The sequence below is a fragment of the Arachis duranensis genome, chromosome 7 (assembly GCF_000817695.3).
Source record: "Arachis duranensis cultivar V14167 chromosome 7, aradu.V14167.gnm2.J7QH, whole genome shotgun sequence".
NCBI lineage: Eukaryota > Viridiplantae > Streptophyta > Magnoliopsida > Fabales > Fabaceae > Arachis > Arachis duranensis.
In genome coordinates, this window is record NC_029778.3 from 54,793,446 (window position 1) to 54,801,244 (window position 7,799).

Below are 7,799 nucleotides of genomic sequence, written 5' to 3' on the forward strand. Positions count from 1 at the left end.
AGATGGTATACTAATCTAAATTGTTACTAATTTCTTTATGTAACAATTAAATAATATTTTTTATTATTAATGTCTCAAAACAAATAAGTTACTATGTCAAATTAAAAAAAATATGAATACGGTAAAATTTATATATATAAAGTAATTTATATATAAAGCAGCCGAAAGTATATATATATAAAGTAATCTTAATGGCCACAATAACATGTATGCCGAAACAGTACTAAAGTTATATATATACTCAAAGTCATGAACAGTCGCGCATATATACTCAAAGTCATGAACAGTCGCGCATACATAATAAAAAAAAATTCATGATGCATCAGTGAAAATACTAACGGAAGCTGTTCACGTGTTCCGATGTACGAACACGGAACATTTTGTTCCTCAATTTTAAACCTTTAAGATATAATTTAAAAAATGTAAACAATCTGGATTAAAAAAAATAACTTCTGTGGACAGTATGTAAAAGAAGTCCACCTTAGTCATGCAACCAATCTATCATTTTGCCCGTTTGTGAGAATTGGAGTTCCTTGTTTGCCCAAGCTAATTGGAAGGTAGTTAGATTTGTGTTGGAATTTACTAAAAGTAGCCTATAAGTTAGCTGAACTGGTATAAATTAAGTCATTTAGATAGATTTATTTTTTATTTCAGTCTCTCTTTAACATTTGTTTTTATTTAGTTTATTACTTTATTATATATTTCTATGTTGTTATTATTTTTAATAGGTGTAAATTAAATTATAAAACTATTTTATTTTACTCATTTTTACTATTTATCTTTTTAATATAAAATTATACTTTTACTTATTTACTTTCTTCTTTTATAATTCCTTGCTTCTCACTTTTTTTCATAATTCATTTTTTTTCTTCTCATATTATAATGTTAGTTTCTTTTTTTTTCCTTTTTAATTTGATACATACTTGCGGCGCGGAATAAACATATATAAATACTATTATTTGTCAGTTATATTTCACCTTTTCTTTTCATTTGTTTCTTTCAACCATTTAATTTACATGTTTACACAAATATGTATGTGTATATAGATATAAAATTGTAATAAAATTGTTGATAGTCTCGTAACTACTCTTTTGAACTGAAAATGCATAGTTTTTTAATTCTTGATGAATTGAACAAAAAAATTAGTTAAGGTTTTTTATACTTGCATTGCAGGTGATGATTTCTTTCTTTGACTATAGTATTTAAATATGTCATAAACATGTTACTTTATACATACTTTATAATCCATAATCAAAACCCTCAATTCACAACTAAGTCAACAAGATATAACTCAAATGGCATAATTTTTTTATATTTACTTAAGAAATTGCGAGTTCGAGTTTTCTTATCTTCAATAATAAAAAAAAATAAAAAATAAAAACAAAACTTCATAATCCATAATCGAAATTTTATATAAGAATAAATATAAAACTCATCCCTATATTTTTGTTGCTTCTTTTTACTCCATGCATATTTAATTTAAAAAAATGATTATTTTTTTTATTTAATTTATTATTTCAATATTCATAATTGCTCAGTTATAAGATTCGTAAGAGTTAAATACTTAGATTTATATATTAAATGATTTTATTGATTTCTCATTCTATAATAGATTGAAGATTATGAGATAAAAAAAATTAAAAATTAAAGCAAAAATAATGTATAGTTACAAATCTTGGATTTTTTAAAGTAGAAATGTTGGCTTAGAATTTGTTTCACTTGACTTCATTTATATTCGAAAAAATATGTTTTGTTAGTTTTAAAATTAAAACTCCTCTTTATATAAACAATATTCCTGTGTTCAATGGTGATTATATTAAGTTGTAAAAAATATAAGGCTCTTTCTTTACATTTACCACACACACCTATAAAAATCCATAATTTATCACATATAACTTTGTTTGAATATAATTTCTTTATACTCATCTAGAGGTCACAAGTTCAAGTCTCAATTTTATCTTTGATAAAAAAAAACTTTGCTTAAAAAAAAACAAAATATTATTTTTATTCCAAAATTATAATAAAATTCAAACATACTCCAAATCAAAGTTATTAAATTCGAACCGAAATCCGGTCATTAGTTCGAATTGGATTATTATTTGACCTAGTCAAATAATTAATCCGGTCAAACTTAGTTAAATATAATAAAATTTAGTCAAATTTATTTAAAATCGGTTAAACTGATTCGGTCAAACTTGATCAAGCTCAATTAAACTAAAAAAAATATTATTTTTTATACATAATTTTTTTATTAATAATGTAATAGATACTATTTAATTAATGAATTAGAAAATAAATTAATTTAATATAAAAAAAAATAAAAAATTAAATTAAATTTTATATAATTATTTAGTTATGAATGGATTAATCGGTTCAACTTGTAATCTATTAGTTGAACCAATATTTGATTCTCATAACTATGCTCCTAACATTTAAATTATCCTAATATTGATACTACAACCCAAGTAGTGGTGCACATGCGTCGGGCTCGACATGGTTCAATTAGATTTGAATCTCTAATATTTCACTGAATTTATTTTAACCCAACCTTAAATTGATCCAAAATAAATCAAATTAAATTGGATTGACCAGATATAAAATTAGAAGGTACAAATTTATAAATTTTATATAATATATTAATACAAATTTAACTTTTAAAATTAAATTTAATAAATGTTAAATCATATTTATACCAAAATAAATTATTTTAAAGTTAAAACAATATCATATGATATAAAAAGTGTAACATCTTACCATACACATAATTTTACGTTTAAGTTCATAAATTAAAGGTGGTGAGATATTAAGGCCTCTAAAAATAAGATTACATACATATGCATATATGAAAAGAAATTTAACTAAGATCCTTGAAGAAAAAATTAAACAAAACAATCAGAACTCGCATCGCACACGAATAGTAAGAAAGCGAAACATAAAAAGGAAGTGAACACAGCTTTAATTGTGTGAGGACTAAACTAGTAGTTAACTCCATATTAAACAAATGACCAAATGTATATACACAGAACGACAGCGTTAAAAAATTTAAAAATGTCATTTTTAGTAATTTAAATTTAATTATGTATTAAAAAAATAAAATTTATTAGTATGTTATGGTGAAAAAATTATTGAAATCCATGATGGACATGAATCATATTTAGCGATAATTGTGTTAGCAAATTATGTTTAGTGAATTTTGTGTACAATTTTAAAAATTTACTATTCTGTCATTATTTATGTATTAAAGAATACTATTAAATTTACAAGTAAACAGTGATAAGATATAGCGTGATTTGTGTATTTTTGTAAAATAATTATCCTCTCATAATTTACGTATTAAAATATAGTATAAAATTCTTAGTAAATCATGGTAGAGTAACAAGATTTAGGAATAAAAATATTATTATCTATATATAAATTATAAAAGAGAAGGTATAAATAATGAATTTTGGGTTACGATAATTTGATAATTATAATCTTTTTTAATATTAAAATAGTCAAATATATTTTTTTTAGACACAATAGAATAAAAAAAATCTAATATCATTAGATGCTAAATTTAAATCTTCATATAAGTACCAAAGCAATGAATTAACTTTTTTTTTTTGTAAAACTAAAGTTAAAAATATATGGATTGAAATCAATTCAAAGTCCATAAATTAGATTTAGTGAAGCCACTAAAAAAATAAATATTTTTTTTGTTATTAAATCTATTAGACGTACATTTTTCGTTCGAATTTTGTGTTTTTAGAAAATTAGATGTCGAACAAGTATTTTAAAAGATTTAAATAAAAATGTTATCAAAATTGTATTTTTAAGTTTTTCAAAAGACAAATTAAAAGTAAAAGAGTTGATTTTGAAGAAAAATTAGCGAAAAGAGTTCAATATTTTAATTGTAATGTTAATATTTGAAAATTAAATTTCATTTTGATATATATTATTTACTTATTTTATATAATATTATTTTTACTAAGGTAGCTGTTGAATATATTTATAATTTTTTACTAAAAAACTAAATGATTTGTTAATAAATATAAAACTAAATGTGCTAGGATATGTTGCTAATGGTGTGTATTTTAAGAATGGCATAAAAATTTAATTCTCAATGTAATAAATAGTGGCTCACGCTCCATTGCTAGCCAAGCCAGGAATTTAAAAACTCAACCATTGACAAATGGGTCATTTAGTTTTGCTTCAAAGGATAAAATTGTCTTTAAGTTCTTCACTACAAGACAAATACATAATAGAAACCGGATAGTACAAAAGAACATGATGTTCCATGCTAGTACGATGGAACATGTGATAATTTTCCAATACTAATATACATATACACATATGACGCACGCGCATAGTGGAAACAATTTCACCAAATGCGCGACAATTTTATATGTAAACAACATATATGTATATATATTGATCCAATAAAATAAAATCGAATATTTTCGATGATTTAATTATGGATGGCTCTGATATCACTTGTTGGAATAAATCAATTTCAATAACTCATATTGAATCACCAAAAATATAATATAATGCAAAAACATACCTGAATTCATAAACATGAATTATGATTGGAAGAATTTGGATCTTGTGGTTCTTTCGATCTTTCTCAGCCAAAGCCTTCTGTATTCCTAGGTGGCTGAACTGTAACTCTTTTAATGAAAAAAGAGCAACAAAGGCAGTTTTGATATATTGAGGACCGAAATTCTGAAGGTCTATTTATATTTGAGCATGGCACCCATTAAATCCTAAAACCCAAATAAAATAGTATCTAAAACCCAAAAGATAATATATCTAAAATCCAAAAAGATAATTACCTAAGGAACAAAAGATAATATCCGATTTTATTCTCATTTAATTCCAAATCAAAAATAACAATGACTAGCTAGCATTTATAACAATAAATGAGATCATTATTATATAAGTCATTTAATCTTGAAATAGCATAATTTGTGATTATAATTAAGAGAAAGTCTAGAGGGCCAGTAATTTTGTTAAAATTTGACCAGCACTTAACCATCAAAAGTAAAATAAGTAATCCTGCACCATTGGATATAATCTCCCACCGTTAAACACACTTATGATGGCTAATTGATGGCTATATATCACAATTTCTGCTGGTCCTCTAGCACTCCTCTATAATTAATATATATATTGCTCACAAATAAGTTAGGAAATCAAAATAATTTCCTAACATCTGTACCAAAAATTTTTTTTCAATTGAGTCTTTATATTTTTTTTCTTTATTTGAATTCTTGCACTAATTTTTTTTTAGTTGGATCTCTATACAATTAAGCCAATTACTACTAAGAATAACCTAATTGAAAAAAAATTTTGGTGCAAGGACCCAATTAAAAGAAAAAAATATAGAGACTTAATTAAAAATTTTGCGAAACTATAAGGACCAACAGAGTAATTACACCTATTATTAATTCATTATTCTGTGCTCTAAATCCAGAATTTTTGTATCCTAATACTAGGTTATTGACGAAATTGTTATAATCTTAGTGTTAAACGTAAGAGAAGGAATTATATAATTATTTTTCTTTATTCAATTATTTTGAATATATCAAAATTCAATAAGTAATAAATTAATTCATATTTTTAATTTTAATTCAGTATAAAAATAAATCATTTAAGAAACATTGCAAAGTTATCAATTATATTATTTAATGCATGCTATTTCCCAATCCAAATAAAAGCAATAATGTCAAGTATGACTTGCTTACTTGAGAATATGTTTTTAGGATACAGAAAAGCTCTACATACAAGTCATTAGGGCTTGTATGCTTTACAAGTTCATTAAGCAATAAACCCACAAAACGCGCTGCATGTCCTACGTCCAATACACGCGCTATATAAAGATTCCGCGTATATGTAACTACCAAATTTAAAAGATTTGTTTCCTTCTTCGTTCTCCTTATCGTTCTTCTTCTTCTCGTTCTTCTCTCCTTATTTCTAGATTTGTTTTCTTCTTCATTCTTCTTCTCGTTCTTCTTCTTCTCGTTCTTCTTCTTCTTGTTCTTCTCTCTTTCTAACTCTAGCTTCATTTTCTATCGATTTTTGTTTACTGAAATCAAAATTTGGATTTGTTTTGAAGATAATTGGTGATTCAACCTCAGATTCTCAGCTGAATCAGGGGGAAGTGGATTATGAATTTGAATCTAACGAAGTTCCTGAGGTTTGATTTACATACGTTTACTCTGAATTTTGTTACAGTAATTTGTATAGCATTGTGTAGCTGAATAATTCGTGAACATTGACTGTAAGACTAACGCGTCAACATAAATCTGTGGATTGAATGTAATGTATTTGATTGATTATCTGGAATTTATAGCAGACGCTCGGGTGTAGATCAGAGCTTTCTTTGGGTGTATTTGTTTTGGTAGTGTGGGTGTATTTACATTTATGACTTTTTCTGTTATTTTAGCTGAGTTGTTGTCGTTCGGGTGTATTATATGAGACATGATTGGGTGTGTTTTTAGTTTTCGTCATGGTGTATTCTGCAGCCAGTGTATTTATAGCTTATGGCTTTTATTGTCATTTTGGTTGAGTTGGTGCCGTTCGGGTGTATTATATTACCAATGATTGGGTGTATTATAGTTTTTGACATGGTGTATTCTGCAGCCTCTCTCTGTTGTTGATGACCAGTTTATTCCGAAGGTTGGAATGACCTTTACCACCCTTGAAGATGCTAGAAAATTTTACAAGAACTAGTATTTTGGAGATGTTATTTCATTTGACACCACATACAATACAGACAGGTAATAAACTGTCCCTTTTTATGATTCTAAATTAATGTGTTTTATGAATTTACCACAGAGGTGTATATTGGGTATTTTTTAGGTGTATACAAAGCATTTATTGGGTGTACGTAATGATTTTCCATTCTGCACTATGGTAATTTGTTTCAGGTATAATTTGGTTTGTGGTTCTTTTGTCGGGGTGAATCACCACGGTCAGTCAACACTTCTCGGATGCTCTTTGATGAAAAACAAAGAAATTGAATCATTCAAATGGTTATTTCAATGTTGGCTTCGTTGCATGGGAGGAAATGCTCTGAAAGGGTTTTTCGCCGATCAATGTGTATCAATGAAAAGGGCTTTAGAGGCCTGTATGCCAACAACAATTCACCGTTGGTGTATTTGGCACATCATGAAGAAGATTCCAAGCAAATTAAACGGGTACAAGGGACATGCAGAAATTGAACAAGAAATAAGCGAAGTTGTTTGGAACTCTCATAGTAAAGACTCATTTGATAGGAATTGGAATGAATTTCTGCTGAATTTTGGTCTTGTGAACAACAAGTGACTTTCAAGTAATGTTTGTTTAAAATCTGTAGCAGAAGTGTAAATTTAATTTTCTTCGGGTGTATTTATAGTCTGTGTTTGGGTGTATTCTGCAGATCTCTATGAAGACCGTCATATATGGGTTCCAATCTATCTGGATCACCACTTCTGGACAGGGATGAGAAGCACGCAAAGGATCTCTATGTTATAAAATACTGTTTATTTTTTTTACATTGGTTTAAGGGTTTTGGGTATTAGGGTTTAGGGTTTTATGGTTTACGGGGTACGGGTTAGGGTTTAGGTTTTAAGTGTTTCGTGTTTAGGGTTTTAGGGATAAAGCATCAGGGGGATAGATTTTTTGGTATATATCCAACGTTCTTTGGGTGTAAAAAATGACAAGTTATGGATGTATATTTAGTTTGATTTTTTTCCTTCATATTATAGTACCTGTAATTCATACATTTTGAATACAGCAGAGAAATTTTAATTATTGAAAGAAATTTTACAATAAAC